The sequence below is a fragment of the Chiloscyllium punctatum genome, chromosome 18, assembly GCF_047496795.1.
Source record: "Chiloscyllium punctatum isolate Juve2018m chromosome 18, sChiPun1.3, whole genome shotgun sequence".
NCBI lineage: Eukaryota > Metazoa > Chordata > Chondrichthyes > Orectolobiformes > Hemiscylliidae > Chiloscyllium > Chiloscyllium punctatum.
In genome coordinates this window covers 55,577,677-55,600,872 of record NC_092756.1, presented here as the reverse complement: position 1 = coordinate 55,600,872, position 23,196 = coordinate 55,577,677, and positions in this window count along the sequence as shown.

Sequence of the window (23,196 nt, the reverse complement as noted above, 5' to 3'; positions counted from 1 at the left end):
TCCCTGTAAACCTTTCCAGCTGTTGAACATCTTCCTTCTCTCTCACTCCCAACAGCCCTTCCAACCTGGCCTTGGTTTCGTATCTCCTGCAATCCTAAATGACCAATATTATCGTATTGCTTTCCTTTGAGCTGTGTGAGAACAAACCTGAAGTAGGTTTGGGCCATTGGAAGAAAAAAACAACTCCCCCTTCTCCACCTTTGTCAAACAGAGTCTGCTTGTTTGTCTCTCTCCCATAAGTGTAAGGAACCATCCTTTCAGCATCCACCCTGTCCATTCCCATGAGGATCTGTACATTTTAATGAGGACAACTGTCCTCCTGATGACCATCAGTGGCAAAGCACCGAAGTGACATGTTTATGCTCCTCGATTTTCTGTAACTGCTTCCTTTTGCTCGACCCCTCCCTCATTCTGAAACCTTCCCCAGCCTGGACAGTGCTCCAAACCACTAATTACTAAGAATGCTCCAACCTCTGTTAACTCTTCACACACTTACAATCCTCCTTGTCATGTGAACAGCTCCAGCTTCTACAGTTCTTCCAAACTATTGCATCTCCTACAACCCTCACCATCTCTGTATGCTCCAGTCACTAAATTTCTCCATGCATCTGTAAATCCCTCCAGCCCCTTCAAATCTGCCTATCTCTCCAAGGTCCAGCAGTTCCACAACACATCCCTCTACATGGAACTTCCACCAGAGATCACGAGCCTCCAGATCTCTGTAATCCCCTGCGGTTCTCTCTATTTCTGTTCCCACCTTCGGTACCGATAACCCTACTTCCATATATAACATCATCAAGTCCCTACAATCCTCCAGAACAGTGTAACCCCCAAAAGACCTTACAATTCTATCTCGATCACTGACTGCCTGCAGTGATTTGAAACTTCAGCAATTAGAGTCAGAGAATCATAGAGATGTAAAGCATGGAAACAGACCGTTTAGTCCAACTTGTCCATGCCAATCCAGTCGCACCAATCAGCACCTGGCCCATCTCCCTCTCAACCCGTCCTATTCATATACCCATCCAGATGCCTTTCAACTGTTGCAATTATTCCAGCCTCCTCCACTTCCTCTGGCAGCTCATTCCAAACGTGTACCACCCTCTGTGTGAAATATTTGTCCCTTAACTCTCTTTCATATATTTCCCCTCTCACCCTAAACCTGTGCACTATAGTTCTGGACTCACCAACCCCAGGGAAAAGACTTTGTCTATTTATCCCATGCCCCTCATAATTTTGTAAACCTCTATAAGGTCTCCCCTCAGCCTCCGACGCCCCAGCCGATGCAGCCTCTCCCTATAGCTCAAATCCTCCAACCTTGGCAACATCCTTGTAAATCATTTCTGAACCCTTCAAGTTTCACGACATCCTTCTGATAGGAAGACCAGAATTGCACACGGTATTCCAAAAGTGGCCTAACCAATGTCCTGTACAGCCGCAGCATGACATCCCAACTCTTGTACTCAATACTCTGAACAATAAAGGAATGCATACCAAGTGCCTTCTTTGCTATCCTATCGACCTGTGACTTTACTTTCAAGGACCTCTGTAGTTCATTTGCAAAATTGGATAGACTGATGCAGTGGCCTGAGGTCTTGTGGGTGAAGTTAGTTCAGTCTAATCTGTTAGGCAGAGCCAGTGAGGTATTTGCAGCGCTGTCTCCTGAGTGGCCAAGAGATCATGCACATGTCAAACAGGCTATTTTAAGTGCTTTTGGATTAGTACCAGAAGCTTATCGACAGCGGGTCAGCTATATAAAGAGCCAGGACCGACTTATGTGGAGTTCTATCCAATTAAACGTAGTAATCTTTCTACAACATCTCCAGCCTCCATCCATCTCTCTGTCATGGTGAGCTGCTCCAAACCCCACAAGCTTTCCTGCCTGTGTACACCATCAAGTTGATACAACCCTTCTGATTTCTGTCGTGTCCTGCAGACCCGTTTTTGTGAATTCTGCCAATCACGAATACTCTCCATATCTGCGTAAATTTCCCAAGCCACGACAATTCCCTGTACTGTGCAGCCCCCACCAGACCCGAAAGTCATCGCTATCTGTGAAATCTCCTTCAGGTCCATATCCTCCACCTTGCTGAAACCCCCTCTCAGCATCGCAACCCCCAGTATTTCCTAATGTTGTTGAGTCTCTAAAACCATCCCTATCTACTCCACTGCATACTACACTCCCAGTCTGTGTAGTCTCTTCAATTCCTTCAGTTTCAATATACCTATGTATAGGTGTGACTGCGTTGTGGCCATTGTATCCTCGTTTCAATCTGCAAAGGACTCTGCTCAGTGTAGCTCATCCTATGCTCATAATTGAATCTGGTCTCTCACAACCCTCTTTATGACTCTCTCCTCCAGTCCCGACAAGCTTCCCTATCCCTGTCATATCTTGCAGCATGCACACCACTCTCTCTCTGACATACCTTCCAGTGCATAAAATCATCTCTGCTTCTAACTTTATCCAGTCTACAACTTCATCCCTGTCCGTGCAACATCCTCCAGTCCATATGCTCCTCTCTATTGCTGCAGCATTCTCCAGCTTATATCATCTTCCATGTGCTTGCAACATTCTCCAGTCCATACCACCCTCCCTTTCCCTATAATATTCTCCAGTCCATACCATCCTCTCTCTCACTGTGATATTCTCCAGATGCACAACTGTTGTTAAATGTACAACATCCTGGAATCATGTGAATGTTTCTACGCCCTGATCAACATAGTCCATGTAACGATCCACAACCCTACTCACATCCCTATCCCTGAAGTCTAATCAAAGACTCTTCATCTCTCTAACTTCCTCCAAACAGTAAAATGTTTTCTCCTGCGAACATTCTGTAGCAACTCTAACTATGTTTAATCCTGCAATATTGTCGCGCCCCCAAACATCTCTCCCACTCTGTGACGTCTAACCGTCCGTCAAAGGCCCTCTCTCAGTGACACGCGCCATGCATTTGCAACAAGGAATGACAGCATTAACTGAAGGGAACAGATATGATCGAACTGTTATTGTGGAAGGGTGGCTGCAGAGTGATAATAACAACAATGTGATTATTGAGGGATTGTAGAGATTTAGGCAGGATCAGCAAAAAACCAAACAAGGTCCCGTTTTGTTGTCAAGAAAGGACGCAGTCAGTGCATTAGTAAGACAGCCAATTTAATCTGGGAATCAAAATATAGAGTCATTTTGAATGGACAGATTCTAAATAGCAAAGGGGATTTGGAAGATCAAATCACAATCCATGCTCGTTGGTAAGTTGGATACAATATTTTCTTGGTAATAGTAGACAGAGACATGTGGAGTGGTCAATTTCTGATTGGACGTCTGTGACCAATGCTGTTTCACAAGGATCAGTGCTGCGATGTCTGTGTGTAATTTATATCTGGGATTCAGATGAAAAGGGCAGCAGTTTGCTTAGTATTTTGCAGGCGACATTTGGAAAGGCATGTAATGATTAGGGATAGTTCGGGGAATTGTGGATAGTGAGGAAGAGTGTTAAAGGTTGCAGCAGTATGTAGATCAGCTGGAACGCTGTGCAGAGAAATCGCAAATTGAATTTCATCGGGACAAGTGTGAAGTGATGCATTTATGAAGTCAAATGGAAGACACTAATTGACTAATTGGAAACATTGATAAACAGATGACCTTGGATGCAAATCCGTAGCTCCCTGAAAATAACAACACAGCAGAATGTGGTGGTAAAGGAGGAGTATGGTATGCTGACCTTCATTGGTCACAGTATTGAGTACAGACGTTTGCATGTCATGTTGGACTGAATGAAACTTTATTCGGCCATGTCTGGAATGTTGCATGTCGTTCTCATCGACACACCACAGGAAGGATGTGGAGGTTTTGGGGAGGGTGTAACAGAGGGTTGGCAGAATGTTGCCTGGATGAGAATGTGTTTACTGTAAGGAGGTTGAACACAGTTGGATTGTTTTGTGAGAATATCAGAGACTGAGAAGTGACTGGGTACAGGTATATAGCATTAGGAAAGGCGTGAATAGTGTGGATAGTTGGAATCCTCCTTCCAATGTAGAGATATCAAATACTAGGGTCCCCCGGTTTAAGGTGACAGTGAGAAGTTTTAAGTGAGATGAGTGAAGCCAGTTGACTTTACTGAGAGGGTAGAAGCTGCTCAGGAGGTGGGAGAGGTGGCAACAAGAGCAAACATTTGAAGGGCATTTAGACAGAAACATGAACAGGCAGAAAATAGAGGGATATCGCACTTGTGCAGGAAGATGGGATTAGTTTAGAATAGCACAATGGTCAGCACAGCCATGGTGGGCCGAAGGGCCTATTACTGTGCTGTACTGTTCCATTTTCTAACTTAATGGCATCTACCCTGTGAAAGCCCCTCAGAATCCAGGATGTTTCATTCAATTTTTCTTCCATTCTTCAAAACCCCCAATAGGTTCAAGGTCAACCTACTCCACCTCTTCTCATTGGAAAATCCCGCCAACTCCAGGATCAGCCGAAAGAACTTTCCCTGGCCTGCGTCCAATACAAGAATGTCTTTCCTTAGGGCACGCATACTGTTCATTATAATCTAGGTGTGGCCTGACTTGTACCTTGCATCGTTTTAGCAAGACCTCCCTATTGTTAGACTCCATTCCCTTTGCAATACACGGCAACATTTGATTTGCCTTCTCTATTACTTGCTGACCCTGTAAACTACCTTTTACAGATTGATCCACAAGGATTCCCTAAACCCTTTGTGCAGTCAGTCTGAAACCAAATGGTGTTAACCTGACAGTAAGTCGGGAACGTGTTGAATTGTATTATAAAGGATATGACAATAAATGATCACTGGATGCTTAGTAACAATGGGAGATGCATGATTTTATAAAAGGGGAATATTTTTAACTCTGTTGGATTCTATATTTTGGTGTGACCTTAAATGGCAGAATAGATAAGGGTGGGGGAGGCTAGTTGCAGGAGAGGGATATTTGAAATTTCAGAAGCATTTTGACAGTATTCAACCAGGTCGAAAAATTAGCTCGTGAGAGAATAGGGCCCCTGAAAGGTCAATGAGGCTGTCAGTGTGGGATCACTGCTGATGGGGGAGATACTGAACAAATATTTTGCGTGAGTATTTACTTGGGAGAAAGACACGGAAGTTCGGGAACTTGGGAAAATACATAGTGATGTCTTGAACAGAGTTCACATTGGAGAACAGGAGGTGCTGGATGGCTTAAAATGCAAAAAATGTCAGATAAAACCTTGGGAAATGATCAGATGTATCCCAGTGCCTAGTGGGAAGCTAGCGAGGAAACTACCGAGTCCCTTGCAGAGATGTTTGTGTCATCGACAGCCACTACAGACCAGTGAGACTGATGGCAGCGGTCGGTAAGTTTTTGGAGTTGATTCTGATAGAAAGGATCATTGTGCAATTGGAAAGGCAAGGACAGACTAACGATAGTCAGCATGGCTTTGTGCATGGGAAATTATGCCTCAAACCGAAGTGTAGAGATAGACAAGTGACAGATCAAAGCAGAGCAGTACATGATGTCCACATTAACTTTAGCAAGGCCCTTCACAAAGTTCTGCATGGCAGACTGGTTCATAAGTTTAGATCACACATAACCAGGGTGCACTCACCAATTGGATACAAAATTGGATTGACGGTAGGAGACAGAGTGTGTTCAGGATTCTGAGGGGCTTTCACAGGGTAGATGCCGTGAAGTTAGAAAATGGAACAGTACAGCACGGTAATAGGCCCTTCGGCCCACCATGGCTGTGCTGACCATTGTGCTATTCTAAACTAATCACATCTTCCTGCACAAGTGCGATATCCCTCTATTCTCTGCCTGTTCATGTTTCTGTCTAAATGCCCTTCAAATGTTTGCTCTTGTTGCCAGCTCTCCCACCTCCTGAGCAGCTTCTACCCTCTCGGTAAAGTCAACTGGCCTCATTCATCTCACTTAAAACTTCTCACTCTCACCTTAAACCGGGGCACCCTAGTATTTGATATCTCTACATTGGAAGGAGGATTCCAACTATCCACACTATTCACGCCTTTCCTAATGCTATATACCTGTACCCAGTCACTTCTCAGTCTCTGATATTCTCACAAAACAATCCAACTGCGTTCAACCTCCTTACAGTAAACACATTCTCATCCAGGCAACATTCTGCCAACCCTCTGTTACACCCTCCCCAAAACCTCCACATCCTTCCTGTGGTGTGTCAGTGAGAACGACATGCAACATTCCAGACATGGCCGAATAAAGTTTCATTCAGTCCCAACGTGACATGCAAACGTCTGTACTCAATACTGTGACCAATGAAGGTCAGCATACCATACTCCTCCTTTACCACCACATTCTGCTGTGTTGTTATTTTCAGGGAGCTACGGATTTGCAACCAAGGTCATCTGTTTATCAATGTTTCCAATTAGTCAATTCGTGTACTTCTCTCTTCCATTTGACTTCATAAATGCATCACTTCACACATGTCCCGATGAAATTCAATTTGCGATTTCTCTGCACAGCGTTCCAGCTGATCTACATACTGCTGCAACCTTTAACACTCTTCCTCACTATCCACAATTCCCCGAACTATCCCTAATCATTACATGCCTTTCCAAATGTCGTCTGCAAAATACTAAGCAAACTGCTGACCTTTTCATCTGAATCACCGATATAAATTACACACAGACATCGCAGCACTGATCCTTGTGAAACAGCATTGGCCACAGACGTCCAATCAGAAATTGACCACTCCACATGCCTCTGTGTACTATCACCAAGAAAATATTGCATCCAACTTACCAACGAGCATGGATTGTGATTTGATCTTCCAGATCCCCCTTGCTATTTGGAAGCTGTCCATTCAAAATGACTCTATATTTTGATTCCCAGATTAAATTGGCTGTCTCACTAATGCACTGACTGCGTCCTTTTTTCACAACAAAACGGGACCTTGTTTGGTTTTTTGCTGATCCTGCCTAAATCCCTACAATCCCTCAATAATTACATTGGTGTCATGATCAATCTGCAGCCACCCCTCCACAATAACAGTTCAATCATATCTGTTCCCTTCAGTTAATACTGTCATTCCATCTGCCTTGTTGCAAATGCATGGCGCGTGTCACTGTGAGAGGGCCCTTGACGGACGGTTAGAGGTCACAGACTGGGAGAGATGTTTGGGGGCGCGACAATATTGCAGGATTAAACATAATTACAGTTGCTACAGAATGTTTGCAGGAGAAAACATTTTATTGTTTGGAGGAAGTTAGAGCGATAAAGCGTCTTTGATTAGATTCCAGAGATAGGGATGTGTGTAGGGTTGTAGATCGTTACATGGACTATGTTGATCAGGGCGTAGAAACATTCACAGGATTCCAGGATGTCGTACAGTTGTGGGATCTGGAGAATATCACAGTGATAGGGAGGATGGTATAGACTGGAGAATATTACAGGGAAAGGGTGGGTAGTATGGACTGGAGAATGTTGCAAACACATGGAAGATGATATAAGCTGGAGAATGCTGCAGCAATAGAGAGGAGTATATGGACTGGAGGATGTTGCAGGGAAGGGAGGAAGTTGTAGACTGGATAAAGTTAGAAGGAGAGATGATTTTATGCACTGCAAGGTATGTCAGAGAGAGTGAATGGTGTGCATGCTGCAAGATATAACAGGGATAGGGAAGCTTGTCGGGACTGGAGGAGAGAGTCATAAAGAGGGTTGTGAGAGACCAGATTCACTTATGAGCATAGGGTGTGCTACAGTGAGCAGAGTCTTTTGCAGATAGAAATGAGGATACAATGGCCACAAAGCAGTCACACCTATACATAGGTATATTGGAACTGAAGGAATTGAAGAGACTACACAGACTGGGAATGTAGTATGCAGTGGAGTAGATAGGGATGGTTTCAGAGACTCAACAACATTAGAAAATAATGGGGGTTGCGATGCTGAGAGGGGGTATTCAGCAAGGTGGAGGATATGGACCTGAAGGAGATTTCACAGATAGCGATGACTTTCGGGTCTGGTGGGGGCTGCACCGTACGGGGCATTGTAGTGGCTTGGGAAATTTACGCAGATATGGAGAGTATTAGTGGTCGGCAGAATTCACAAAAACGGGTCTGCAGGACACGACAGAAATCAGAAGTGTTGTATCAACTTGATGGTGTACACAGGCAGGAAAGCTTGTGGGGTTTGGAGCAGCTCACCATGACAGAGAGATGGATGGAGGCTGGAGATGTTGTAGAAAGATTACTACGTTTAATTGGATAGAACTCCACATAAGTCTGTCCTGGCTCTTTATATAGCTGACCCGCTGTCGATAAGCTTCTGGTACTAATCCAAAAGCACTTAACATAGCCTGTTCGACATGTGCGTAATCTCTTGGCCACTCAGGATACAGCGCTGCAAATACCTCACTGGCTCTGACTAACAGATTAGACTGAACGAACTTCACCCACAAGACCTCAGGCCACTGCATCAGTCTATCCAATTTTTCAAATGAACTACAGAAGTCCTTGAAAGTAGAGTCACACGTAGATAGGATAGCAAAGAAGGCACTTGGTATGCATTCCTTTATTGTTCAGATTATTGAGTACAAGAGTTGGGATGTCATGTTGCGGCTGTACAGGAGATTGGTTAGGCCACTTTTGGAATACCGTGTGCAATTCTGGTCTCCTTCCTATCACAAGGATGTCGTGAAACTTGAAGGGTTCAGAAAGCATTTACAAGGATGTTGCCAAGGTTGGAGGATTTGAGCTATAGGGAGAGGCTGCACTGGCTGGGGCGTCGGAGGCTGAGGGGAGACCTTATAGAGGTTTACAAAATTATGAGGGGCATGGGATAAATAGACAAAGTCTTTTCCCTGGCGTTGGTGATTCCAGAACTATAGTGCATAGGTTTAGGGTGAGAGGGGAAATATATGAAAGAGAGCTAAGGGACAAATATTTCACACAGAGGGTGGTACACGTTTGGAATGAGCTGCCAGAGGAAGTGGAGGAGGCTGGGACAATTGCAACAGTTGAAAGGCATCTGGATGGGTATATGAATAGGACGGGTTGAGGGGGAGATGGGCCAGGTTCTGATTGGTGCGACTGGATTGGCATGGACAAGTTGGACTGAACGGTCTGTTTCCATGCTTTACATCTCTCTGATTCTCTGACTCTAATTGCTGAAGTTTCAAATCACTGCAGGCAGTCAGTGATCGAGATAGAATTGTAAGGTCTTTTGTGGGTTACACCGTTCTGGAGGATTGTAGGGACTTCATGATGTTATATATGGAAGTAGGGTTGTCGGTACCGAAAATGGGAACAGAAATAGAGAACCGCAGGGGATTACAGAGATCTGGAGGCTCGTGATCTCTGGTGGAAGTTCCATGTAGAGGGATGTGTCGTGGAACTGCTGGACCTTGGAGAGATAGGCAGATTTGAAGGGGCTGGAGGGATTTACAGATGCATGGAGAAATTTAGTGACTGGAGCATACAGAGATGGTGAGGGTTGTAGGAGATGCAATAGTTTAGAAGGACTGTAGAAGCTGGAGCTGTTCACATGACAAGGAGGATTGTAGTGGTGTGAAGAGTTAACAGAGGTTGGAGCATTCTTCGTAATTAGTGGTTTGGAGCACTGTCCACGCTGGGGAAGGTTTCAGAATGAGGGAGGGGTCGAGCAAAAGGAAGCAGTTACAGAAAATCGAGGAACATAAATATGTCACTTCGGTGCTTTGCCACTGATGGTCATCAGGAGGACAGTTGTCCTCATTAAAATGTACAGATCCTCATGGGAATGGACAGGGTGGATGCTGAAAGGATGGTTCCTTACACTTATGGGAGAGAGACAAACAAGCAGACTCTGTTTGACAAAGGTGGAGAAGGGGGAGTTGTCTTTTTCTTCCAATGGCCCAAACCTACTTCATGTTTGTTCCCACACAGCTCAAAGGAAAGCAATGCGATAATATTGGTCATTTAGGATTTCGGGAGATAAGAAACCAAGGCCAGGCTGGAAGGGCTGGTGGGAGTGAGAGAGAAGGAAGATGTTCAACAGCTGGAAAGGTTTACAGGGAGTGGAAACTGTCAGGACGAGAGAACATGACATGCTTACTCATGAGAAGGAGATAACGATATGGCACTCGGTCAAACACAGCAGGAGGAACCCTAGCTCCATACCTGTCATTTGCTCAGGGAGCTGCTCTCACCCAGTCTGTGCCAAGCCCCACATACAAACAGAGTCTAGATTAGAGTGGTGCTGGAAAAGCACAGCAGGTCAGGTAGCATCCGAGGAGTGGGAACATCGACATCAGGCAAAACGTCGATTTTCCCGCTCCTCTGATGCTGCCTGACCTGCTGTGCTTTTCCAACACCACTCTAATCGCGGCTCTGATCTCCAGCATCTGCAATTCTCACTTTTGCTACATACAATCGGCATGAGGTTTCCCAGCTGCTGGTGCTCAGGGCCCAGTGCACTCACCCCTGAACCTGTCGGTGAGGTATTTACATAGTTATACATTCTCCAGAAACACTGTGTCTGAGCTGTAATAAACTGGTAAATTCACACTCTACCAAGCAAAGACCATCTGCACTCAGATTCCCCGGTGAGACAACCTTCTGAGTGACAGTCTGCAGAGAACAACAGAATCCACGGATCCCCATTGCATGGGTCAGGGTCAATGACAAAACTTTCATTCTTTTAAAAATGACAACTCCTCAATTCTTGCATCTCATAAAACTGCCATTTAGAATAAAGAACATTCTAAATGAAGGCTTTGATGAGGTGACCTCTGGTCAGTCCTGGAGATCTGTTTGTTCCAAGATGCACGGAGAGTGCTTTTTACCAGAGCACCACCAGGTCAGTGTCAGGCACACAGAGAGAACGGGCAAATAGATTCGCACCTGAATTCACATCTTCCAGCCTGGTAATCTTAAGCGGTGCTCACCATTCCGGTAAAGATCTCTAGAAACAGGACATCAGAGCCAGAAGACTGGAGGTTGGCTATCGGGTTGCTACTATTTAACAAAGGCAGTAAGGAAAAGCCATGGAACTATAGACTGGTGAGCCTGACATCGGTGTGTACCTTGTTGGAGGGAATCGTGAGCGACTGGATGTACATGTATTTGGAAAGGCAAGGACTGATTAGGGATAGTCAATATTTCTTTTTGAGTCGGAAATCCTGTCTCACAAACTTGATTGAGTTTTTTGAAGAAGTTTCAGAGAAGATTGATGAGGGCAGAGCAGTGGATGTGATCTATATGGACTTCAGTAAGGCGTTCAACAAGGTTCCCCATTGGAGGCTGGTTAGCAAGGTTAGATCTCACGGAATACAGGGAGAACTAGCCAATTAGTAAAGAACTGTATTAAAGGTAGAAGACAAAGAGTGGTGGTGGAGGTTTGGTTTGCAAACTGGAGGCCTGTGACCAGTGGAGTGCCACAAGGATCGGTGCTGGGTCCAATATTTTGCATTGTTTCCATAAATGATCTGGATGTGAGCATAAGAGGTATAGTTAGTCAGTTTGCAGATGACAACAAAATTGTCGGTGTAGTGGCCAGCGAAAGAGGTTACTTCCAATTACAATGGAATGTTGATCAGATGGGCCAATGCGCTGAGAAGTGGCAGATGGATATTAATTCAGACAAATGCGAGGTGCTGTATTTTGTGAAAGCAAATCTTTGCTGGACTTATACACTTAATGGTAAGTTTTGACGGAGTGTTGCTGAACATAGAGATATTGGAGTGCAGGTTCATAGCTATTGAAAGCAGAGTCGCAGATAGGTAGGATAGTGAAGGCGGCATTTAGTATGCTTTCTTTTATTGGTCAGAATATTGAGTACAGGAGTTTTGAGGTCATGCTGTGGCTGTACAGGACATTGGTTAGGTCACTTTTGGAATACTGTGTGCAATTCTGGTCACCTTCCTATCAGAAGGATGTTGTGAAACTTGAAAGGGTTCAGAAAAGATTTACAAGGATGTTGCCAAGATTGGAGGGTTTGTGCTATAGAAAGGTTGATTAGGCTGGGGCTGTTTTCCCTGGAGCATCGAAGGCTGAGGGGTGACCTTATAGAGGTTTATAAAATCATTAGTGGCGACCATATAGAGCTTTATAAAATCATGAGGGGCATGGAGAGGCTAAAGAGACAAAGTTTTCACCCACGGGAACGGGAGTCCAGACCTGGAGGACACGGGTTTGCGGTTAGAGGAGAGAGGTATAAAAGAGACTTAAGGGGCATTTTTTTTCACGCAGAGGGTAGTACGTGTATGGAATGAGCTGCCAGAGTAAGTGGTGGAGTCTGATACAAAGCTATCTGGATGGGTATATGAATAGGAAGGGTTTGCAAGAATATGGGCCAGATGCTGGTAGGTGGGACTGGATTGGGTTGGGATATCTGGTCGGCATGGACAGGTTAGACCGAAAGATCTGCTTCCATGCTGTACATCTCTTTGACTCTAAGATCAGCTGAATGGTCCAATCAAAGACGATCTGTGGTTCAAATTGTAACATCCTTCAGGGTCCACAACCCATTCTTGATCCCAACCTGCAGGCTCTGTGAATCCCACACTGTCTAACCTCCTGCAGCATCCACGTTCCTTCCTACATTAGTACCATCCTCCAGGTTCTGCAGCCCTTCCTACCTCTGTAACATGGCCCGGTCTCTACAAATCTTCCTTCCTCTGCAATGTTCCCCAGAAAGGCACTGGAGGATGGTGGCATTTACAGAGTTAGGGAGGGATATCGGGATTGGAGGATTTTGCAGGCATTAGGAATATAGGGACTTGAGGAGGTTTCACAGTTTATGAGTGTTATATGGACTGTAGGACGTTACAAAGATAGGGATGGTTTCAGATTGGAAGATTCTGCAGAAAAGGTTTACATGGTTAAAGGCAGGAACCTTAACAGTGTGCCCGAACAGAGTGATCCTGTGTACCTGAAGTTACCACCCAAGTTGAGAGGTGTTAAGAAGGCGTATGGTGTGTTGGCTTTCATTAGCAGGTATGGCTAAGACCCTAAACAATTTTTTTCCCTCCAGAACTTACTGTGGACAAAGACTGGGGAACGCAGAGAACAAGAGTAATACGTTAGACCACAATTGGAGTTCTCTGCCATTCCAGTTTCCCTGCTATAGGAAGGATGCTGTGAAACTTGAAAGGGCTCAGAAAACATTTACAAGATTTTACCAGGGTTGTTGCTGAATAAGCTGGGGCTATTTTCCTTAGAGCGTCGGAGACTGAGGGGTGACCTTACAGAGGTTGAGATAAACATGAGGGGCATGGATTTGGTAAACATTCAAAGTCTTTTCCCAGGGGTTGGGCAGCCCAAAACTAGAGGACATAGGTTTAGGGATAGAGGGCAAAGGTTTAAAAAGGGATGAAGGGACAACTTTTTCATGCACATGGTGATGTGTGTATGGAATAAGCGGAGAGAGAATGTAATGGAGACTGATACCTTTTAAATGTTGTAATTGTATCTGGATGGATATGTGGATAGTTAGAGTTTAGCGGTACATGGGCCAAATTCTGGTAAATGGGATGAATTTATTTACATCTTCTAGTCAGCATGGATGAGTTGGACTGAAGGCTCTGTTTCCATGCTGTACACCTCTATTACTTGAAAAGAGTGTATGTTATAGAAGAGGTGGTGCTGGTGGTTTTAAAACACAAAGGAATAGATAGCCCCAGGCCCTGATTAAGTGTATCACAGGACATTGTGCGATGCTAGGGAAGAAATTGTGGAGCTACTACCAAGGGTATTTGTACCATTGACAGCCATGTGTGATCGGCTGGAAGGCTGGAGGGTGGCATAGTGGATTTCTAAGATTCCAAACGGATCTTGATGAAATGGTGAATGGGCTGAAAAACTGCAGATGGAATTCAATCTGAATAAGTGTGACATAATGCATTTGGTAAAAAAAAACAAGGGTAGAGCTTATACAATTAATGTTAGGGCCTCGGTTAGTGTTTTAGAGCAGAGGGACGGCCTGGTTCAGTTACATAATCCTTGAAGCTTGCATCACAGGATGGATAAGACAGTGCTTGGCATGCCTGACTATTACTCAGTACATTGAATATAGGATTTGGGACGTCATGTTGAGATTGCGCAGACATTTGTGAGGCCTGTTCTGCAATACTCCATCCAGTTCTGGTCGCCCAGTTATAGGGAGGACATTATTAATCTGAAGGGTGTTCAGAAGAGATTTACCAAGACGTTGCTGGGTATAGAAGGCTTGAGTTCTGAAAAATGGCTGGATATGCAGAGTTTTTTTTTTCACTGGAGCTGGGAGGTTGAGAGGTGACCTTATAGAAGTTTAAGAAAAAACGTTTGGCTATAGATAGAGTCAGTGGTAGCTGCCTTTTCCTTCGGATTACAGAGTCTCAAGTGGAGGGACCACATTTTTCAGGGTAGAGGAGAGAGATGTTCAAAAAAAGGATATAAGGGGCAAATTGATCCACAGAGGGTGGTTTGGGTGTGGAATAAACTTCCTGAGTTGGATGTCGGTACAATTGCAACGTTTAGTTAAGTACATGAATAGGAAAGGGTTGGAGGGATATAGGCCAGCAACAGGCAGCTGGGACGAGTTTAGTTTGAGATTACGGTTGGTGTAAACTGAAGGGTCAGTTTCCATGCTGTACAGCTCTGACAACACTATGGTTTTGATCCATTATTTAAGAAAGGCTGCAAGAGAAAGCCAGGGAACTGAAAACCAATTAGCCGAACGTCAGTTGTGGATTAGTTGTGAAAGTGATTCTGCCAGACTGGAATTACATTCGTTTGTAAAAGGCAAGGATTGATGAAAGAGTGCCAGCAGGGCTTTGTGCATACAAAGTGAAGTCTCACTAACTTGATGGCTTGTGTTGAATTGGTGACCAGACATTGTCAACACCAATGTCAGCAGGGCCTTTGACGGGATTTAGTATGATGTAGGGTGTAGGTTTGCTCGCTGAGCTGTAGGTTTGATATCCAGATGTTTCGTTACATGGCTAGGTATCATCATCAGTGGCAAACTCCAAGTGAAGCGAAGCTGTTGTCTCCTGCTTTCTATTTATATCTTTCTCCTGGATGGGGTTCCTGGGGTTTGTGGTGAACCCCAGGAACCCCATCCAGGAGAAAGATATAAATAGAAAGCAGGAGACAACAGCTTTGCTTCACTTGGAGGTTGCCACTGATGATGTTACCGTGCCCAGGCAATGAAACGTCTGGATATCAAACCTACAGCTCAGAGAGCAAACCTACATCCTAAAGCTCAATCTGAGCAAGAAACCTTCATAAACCTTGCATTTAGCATGATATACTGGTTCGTAAGATTAGATCACATATGATCAGGGAGAGCTAGTTAACTGGACGCAAAATTGGCTTGACAGTAGGAGACGGGGGGGGGGGGGGGGGGTGGTAGGAGAGGGTTGTTGTTCAGACTGGAGGTCTGTGACCAGCGGTGTGCTACAAGGATCAGGGCTGGGTCCACTGATGTGCATCATCGACATAAACGATTTGGTTGAGAATATCAGAGTCATTGTTAGTAATTTTGTGGATGATCAAATGAATGGTGTAGTGGGCTGTCAATACGGTTATCAAAGGGGATCTCGACCAAATTGGGCCAGTGGAGCAAGGCATGAAATGTGGAGTTTAATTCAGGTATTGAGTTTTGGACTAACACAGGTAATGGTACAGTCCTGGGTAGTGTTGTCGAACAGAGAGATACCAAGAGGTGCAGTTACATTGTTCTTTGGAAGTAGCATCACAGGTGGACAGGGTGGAAAGCGGTATTTGGCACACTTGCTGTCATTGGCCAGCACTCTGATACATGAGCTGGAGATATTTGTAACATTGTCTTCAATATTTTCCTTGGACAGAGGAGGCTTATAAGGGGTGACCTTATAAAGGTTTATAAAACCATACGGAGAGTAAGAATGGTGAATAGCCAAGGGTAAGTGAGTCCAAAACTAGAGGGTATAAACGTGAGGTGAGAGAACAAAGATTTAAAGAGGGAGCTGAGGGGCAACATCCACAGAGGATGGTGCATAGACAGAATGAACTGCCAGGGGCACATGGGAGAAACAAGAACAATTACAACATGGAAAAGACATTTAGGCAGGCACATGGAGAGGGAAGGTTTGAAGGGATATGGGCCAAACACAGGCAAATGCGACTCGTTCAGGTTTGGGGAAAATAGTCAGCACTGATGACTTGGACTGAAGGTTCTGTTTTCATGCAGCATGACCCTGTACCCAGATAAAGAGGAGGAGAATACGGAGATAAGGCATGTTGTAGACACTGAAGCAAGGTATAGTGACAGGGATGGTAGTCTGCAATGCGGTACATTTCAAATATGCGGAGGGCCTATATGGAAAGAGGGAGGTAACAGAGATAGGAACTGTTATAGGAGTTAAAAATTATTGAAGACACTGATCCACAAGACATACTATAGGTACAGTGTTGGAGAAGGTACACAGAACAGAAAGATCTCAGGCAGCATTCCCACCCTCTCGTGGGAGGCCTGCTTTCCCCTTTGTTGTACTGATGCTCACTAAGAGAGCACAGGCCTGGATTTTTAACTGTGAACTCTCTATGTTGTCTCAGTACAACGTAAGTTAAAGTAGACGTGGTGATTGAGCCATAGTTGGTCTGTACTGTGCTCCCCCTCCAGCACTGTATCTATATCATGTCCTGTTAGCTGATGTTTGGATCCCTCACATTGCTGTCTGCTCTGTGCACTGTAAGTGATCATACCTCACTGCAGGATTTATTGAAGGCTCTAGATCTCCCTGCCCTTTGTCTCTCTGGCTGACCAACCATCTTCAATGTGGTGATGGATGGAGCACCCAGCAGCTGGGAAGTCTATTGAATCTCCCTTAGTACCTACAGGAGACAGACAAATAGACAGAATGGAAAATTACACTAATGTAGTGAAGGTTACACATGTAGAATGGCACTGAGTCCTACAGAGATCTGTAAAATCCCAGTCTCTAACCCTGGTCTGTGCTGTTGCATCTCTTTGGAGTGGGGAATTCTGTTGGCTCAGGATCTGGAGTAGCTGCAAGAGTGAGAGACACTGACAGAGGCAGCAATTAGACCCACACAGTGAGGGATATCACATGGAGAGATACTGAGTGATATCACCAGAGTTCAGGAAGGTTTCAGGATCAAACAATTGTGACAGAAGATGATGTTTAGCTTCATGATGCACTGGAATCAGTGTTCAGGCATGAGCAACGTGCGATCAGGTCAAGTGATGGCCTAGTGGTATTATTACTAGAGCATGTATCCAAAATCTCAGCTAATGTTTAGGGGAGACAGGTTTGAATCCTACCGTCTGAAGTGGTGGAATTTGAAATCAATAAATTCAAATATTACAATTAACCTTCCATAAATATGTATGAAACCATTGCTGATGTACAAAAAACCCAAACACTTGTCCTTTCGAGAATGACATCTGCCCATCCTCACATGGTCTGCATGACACACCCACAGCAAAGTGTTTTCCAAATCCAAATAGAAAAGGTGATGCATCGGAACAGCATGGGGATGTGGCTGAAGACAAGCAGAAAGGAACAGAATGGGCCAGAGTTTAACGAAAACTCTACATTAACGAATTGGTTTGTGATAGGAAATTGTGGAAAAGAGTACAGAAACTTTTTTTCCGCATAGACAAAGTATCTTCAATAAGTTAGCGAGATTTGTGACACAGCTGAAAGAGATTTAGATACCAGAGAGATGTGGTTGCAGGGTAAACAAAGTGTGGAACATAAATATTCAATGGTTTACAACCTTGTGGAAACTCAGGCAAAATGGACAACGCTAACAATAATGGGTAACAAAGGCGTTAGATAGAAAGCGCGGGGTGTGGGGGTGGGGGGTTCCTTAAAAATAAACAGGCAAACAATGGTCACAAAATATCCTTAGCAGATAATGTTAAGGATAAGCCACGAGATATTTAATAAGTACAGTTAGAGTAAGAGGATCCCCAACTCAGCAGTGGGGCCTGTTAGAATCCAAAAGGACAATCTGTGCATGGAGCCAGAGGAAGCAGGTGAGGTCTTCAGTGAATACTTCCCATCTGTATTCACACAGGAGAAAGACATTGTAGGGATTTCAGTTGGGATGGCGAGGCTCTGGAACATCTTATGATCAATAAGAAGGAGGCGTTCAATGTTTTCACAGGCAAAAAGGTGGAGAAATTCCCAGTAACAATAAAATATATCCCTGGCTGCTATAGGAGGTAAGGGAGGAGATTGCTGGGGCCCTGGCGGATATATTTAATACTTTGCTGGCCACAGATGAAGTGCTGAATGACTGGAGGATTGCTAATGTGGTTCCTTTGTTCAAGAGCAGCAGGGATAGGCCAGGTAATTACAGAGAAGATAGTCTGACAGCAGGGGGAGGGAAAATATTGGAAACAATTGTGAGGGACACGATGAATCAACATTCGAAAGTACAGGAATACAGTAAGGATTGTCTGTATGGATTTGGTAGAGGACTGTCCTCTGATATTGATGAGGCCAGTGCAGATGATGTGGTAACATGGTGTTTATTAATGGCTTTGACAAGGTCTCACATGGAAGGCCGGTCCAAAAGGAAAGAGCCCATGGAATCCAAGGCAAGTTGGAAAATTGGATCCATAATTGGTGGAGCAGGTTTTTCACGACTGGAAAACTTTGCCCAGCAGGTGTACCACAGGGTTCTGTACAGGAACCATTGCTGGTTATTACGTACATTAATATCTCGGATGTGAAAGCAGAAGGTATCATTGGTAGGTTTGCAGATGACATGAAAGGTGAGGGTGTTGTCCACAGTGAGGAGCATGGTCTCAGGCTGGAGTCTGATACTGATCAGATGATAAACTGAGCAGAGTAATGGCAGATGGAGTTTACTTCTGATCACTGTGAAGTAATGCACTGTGGGAAGTCTAATCAGCGAATGATATCCATCATGAATGGTAGGTCCTCCTGGAGTACTGAGGGACACAGGGACCTTGGTGGGCAAGTCACTGGATGTCTCAAGGTGTCAGCACAGGTAGACAGGGTGGGGAATACACCTGAACTGGGAACAGGAGAGGGATACATATCCTGGTGGGGAGAGTAGCTGGAGCTGCTCGAGAGGATTTAAAATCGTCTGGCAAGCATGTGGGACCGCAAACAGTCGTAAGGCCAGAAAGAAGTTTGAGGCTGGTATAGATGTTCAAGAGAGCAATTTAAATAGACAAGGCAGGCAAGAACATAGCAGGCAATGAGGGAAAATTGATTAATTAAACTGCATTTATTTCAATGCAAGGGGCCGCACAGATAAGGCAAAGCATGGAAGGGAACATGCGACTGGGATACCATAGATATTACAGAAACACAGATAAGGGAGGGACAGGACTGGCAGCTCAATGTTCCACTGGACAGAGGCTACAGGAAGTATAGAACAGGAGGCAAAACAGGAGGAGAGCTGGTGGTTTTGACTGGGGGAAAACATCACAGCAGTACCTAGAGAGAATATTCGTTCAGGATCGGCCAGTTAAATGATATTAGTGGAACCGAGAAATAAAAATTGGTCATCAGTTTGCTACGATTGTACTACAGCGATAGGCAATGGGAGATGAAAGAACAAATATGTCAGGAGATCTCAGATATCTGTTAGAATGATAGAGTCGTAATGGTAGGGGATTTTAACCTTTCCAAACCTGGACTGGGATTGCTACTGTCTTAAGCAGTTGGATGGAAGGAATTTGTTAAGTATTCCAGAAACTGTAAATGACCCAATGGGAGAATGGGGCTAAACCTGACCTCCACTTGGGAAACAAGGTTGGGAACGGGACTGAGGTGTTAGCGGGGACGCACTTTGGAAAGTCACCAGATTGGTATTAGTTTGAAAATAGCGATGGAAAAGGACAGGCCTGGTCCACAAGTTCAAGTTTTCCAATGGAGCAAGATCGTCATGAATTTTTAAAGTAGATTTGGGGAGGCTATTTGCAGGTAAAGGGAAGTCTGGCAAGTAGGAATATTTTAAAACCGAGATAAAAGGAGCGTTCAGCGCCAGCGTGTTCCTGTTAGTGTGCAGCTCAATGCTGACTGACTTAGGAAACACTGGCTGAGTATCGAGGCTGTGGTCAAGAAGAAAGGGGGCACATGTCAGATATAACTGGCTGACTCAAGGGAATCCCTTCAGGAGCATCAGGGCTGTAGAAATACATTTCGAATGGAAATCAGGAATGTTAAAAGGGGACATGAGATAGCTTTGGCAGAGAAAGTTAAGGAGAATCCAAAGAGACTCTACAAGTGTATTAAGAGCAAAAGAAGAGCTAGGTAAAAACACGGTCTCCTTAATGATCAATGAAGAAGGCAACGATGTGAGTCCACATTATAGGAAAGGAGGTGCTGAAGGTTTTAATACACAAAGGTAGATAAATCCCCAGGACCTGATCAAATGTATATTAGGACATTGTGGGAAGCTGGTGAAGAAATTATAGGGGCCCTAGCAGAGATGTTTGTACCATAGACAGCTATGTGTGATAGGCAGGTCGACTGGAGGGTGGCATTGTGGACAGTGAAAAAGTTTTTCTAAGGTTACAAAGGGATCTTGATGAAATGTGTGAATGGCTGAAAAATAGTAGATGGAGTTCAATCTGAATAAATGTGAGGTAAGGCATTGGTGCAACAAACACGGGAAGAACTTATACAATTAATGATCGGACCTTCGGTAGTGTGTTGTAGAACTCTGGGTTCAGGTACATAATTCAGTGAAGCTTGCAACATGGAGAGGCAGGATGGTCAAAAAAAAGGTGCTTACCTCACTTGCTTTCATTGCTCAGTCCTTTGGATATAGGAGTTGGGAAGTCACATTGAGATTATACAGGCCATTGCTGAGACCTCTTCTGGAATACTGTGTCCAGTTCTGGTCGCCCAGGATATCGGAAGGATATTATTAAGCTGGAGAGGGTTCAAAGGAGATTTACTGGGACGTGGATGTGTATGGAAGGTTTCAGTTATAAAGAAAGGCTGGAGAGATTGGTATTTTTTCATTGAGGAGAAAGTGAGGACTGCATGTGCTGGAGATCAGAGCAGAAAATGTGTTGCTAGAAAATCGCAGCAGGTCAGGCAGCATCCAAGGAACAGGAGAATCGACGTTTCGAGCATCAGCCCTTCTTCAGGCTGATGCCAGAAACGTCGATTCTCCTGTTCCTTGGATGCTGCCTGACCAGCTGCGCTTTTCCAGCAACGTATTTTTTCACTGAAACCTGAATGTTGACAGATGACCTCATAGAAGTTTATAAAATCATGAGGGGGATAGATAGAGTTAATGGGAGTTGTCCTTTCTGATGGACAGGGGAGTTTCAAGACAAGGTAGTACATTTTTAAGTTTAGAGGAGAGACATATAAAAAAAAGACATGAGAGGTAAATTGTTACACAGAGGGTTGGTTGTGTGTGGAATGAACTTCCCAAGGAAGGGGTGAACATGGGAACAATTACAATGTTTAAAAGACATTTGGATTACTCCAGGAATAGGAAAGGTTTGAAGGGATATGATCCAGGAACAGGCAGGTGGGACGAGATCAGTTTTAGAGTATGGTTAGCACTAACCAAGAGTGCAGTATGACTGTCTGACTGTGATTATAATATTGTGTCATTAATTAAGCAAGGATGCAAGAGAAAGCCAGGGGTGTACAGACTGGTGAGCCAGACATCAGGGTGGGTCAGTTGTTGAAGGTCATTCTGAGAGATATGACTTACTTGCAGTGGGAAAGGTAAGGACTGATTACAGCCAGCCAGCATGGCTTTGCGCGTAGGAAAACATGTCTCACAAACTTGAATGGAGTTTGTTCAAGATGTGACCAAGAAGATAGACGAAGGCAGAGCAACAGACGTCAAGGTGTAGCATGATACATTGGTAAGTAAGGGTAGATCACAAGGGATCAGGAACAAACAATCTGAGTGAAAATATAGCAGTCTCTGTTTGTATGTTTGCGGATACCAAGATTAGTGGAAGAGTGGGCAGGGAATATAGTTATTGAAGGGGATGGTAATCAACTGGGCTAGTGGGCCAAGGAATGAAAGATGGAATTTAATTCAAGGGCTGGATTTAGTTCAGACAAACCAGGGAGGACTAATACAGTTAATGGTCGGGCCCTGGACTGTGTTGTCAAACAGGGAGAGACCAAGGGGTGCAGTAACATGGTTAGTTGGAAGTGCCATCACAGGTGGACAGAGTGGTGGGGAAAGCAGCATTTGGCACACTTGTCTTCATTGGTCAGAGCAATGTGGACATGAGTTGGAGATATTTGTAACATTGTCGTCAATATTTCTCCTGGGCAGAGGAGGCCACGGGGTGACTTTATAAAGGTTTATGAAACCATGTAGGGCCTAAGTAAGGTGGATAGCCAAGGGTAGGTGAGTCCAAAGCTAGAGGCATAAACGTGAGGTGACAGAGCAAGTATTTAAAGAGGGAGCTGAGGGGCAACATTTTCCACAGAGGATGGTGCATAGACGGAATGGACTGCCAGAGGAAATGGTAAAAACAAGTACAATTACAACAAGGAAAAGACACTTGGGCAGGTGATTGGAGAGGAGAAGATTTGAAGGGCTGTGGGCCAAACATAGGCAAATGCAACTCATTCCATTTAGGAAACCTCAGCCGAAGAGTCATGCAGCACAGAAACAGACCCTGTGTCTCCAGTTGTTGGAGAAGGAGACTATCGAGACAAGGCATGTTGTCGAGACTGAAGCAAGTTACAGCGATATGGATGGTCATTTAGACTGGAGGTTTGAAATATGTGAAATAATTGGTGAGATGGGAGGAGAAGACAGATATAGGAACTGTTATAGGAGTTAGAATGATTGAAGACACTGTTCCACAAGACAAGCCATAGAAACAGTGTTGGAGAGGGAATAGGGAACAGGAAGATCCCAGGAACCATTACTACCATCTCGTGGGAGGCCTGCTTTCCCCTCTGTTGTCCTGATGCTCACCAAGGCAGCACATACCTTGATTGAAAACTGGGAACTCTTGATGCTGTCTCAGTACAAAACCAAACTTAAAGTAAAGGTGGTGACTGAGCCTGGTGTGGGTCTGGACTGTACTCACCCTCCAGTTCTATATTTATGTCATGTCTTGTTAGCTAATGTTTGGAGCCCTCTAATTGCTCTCTGCTCTGTGCACTGGAATGATCTTACCTGGCGGCAGGATTTATTGAAGACTCCTGACCTCCCTGACCTTTGTCTCTCTGGCTAACCAATCATCGTCCCAACCAGCAGTTGGCAAGTCTAT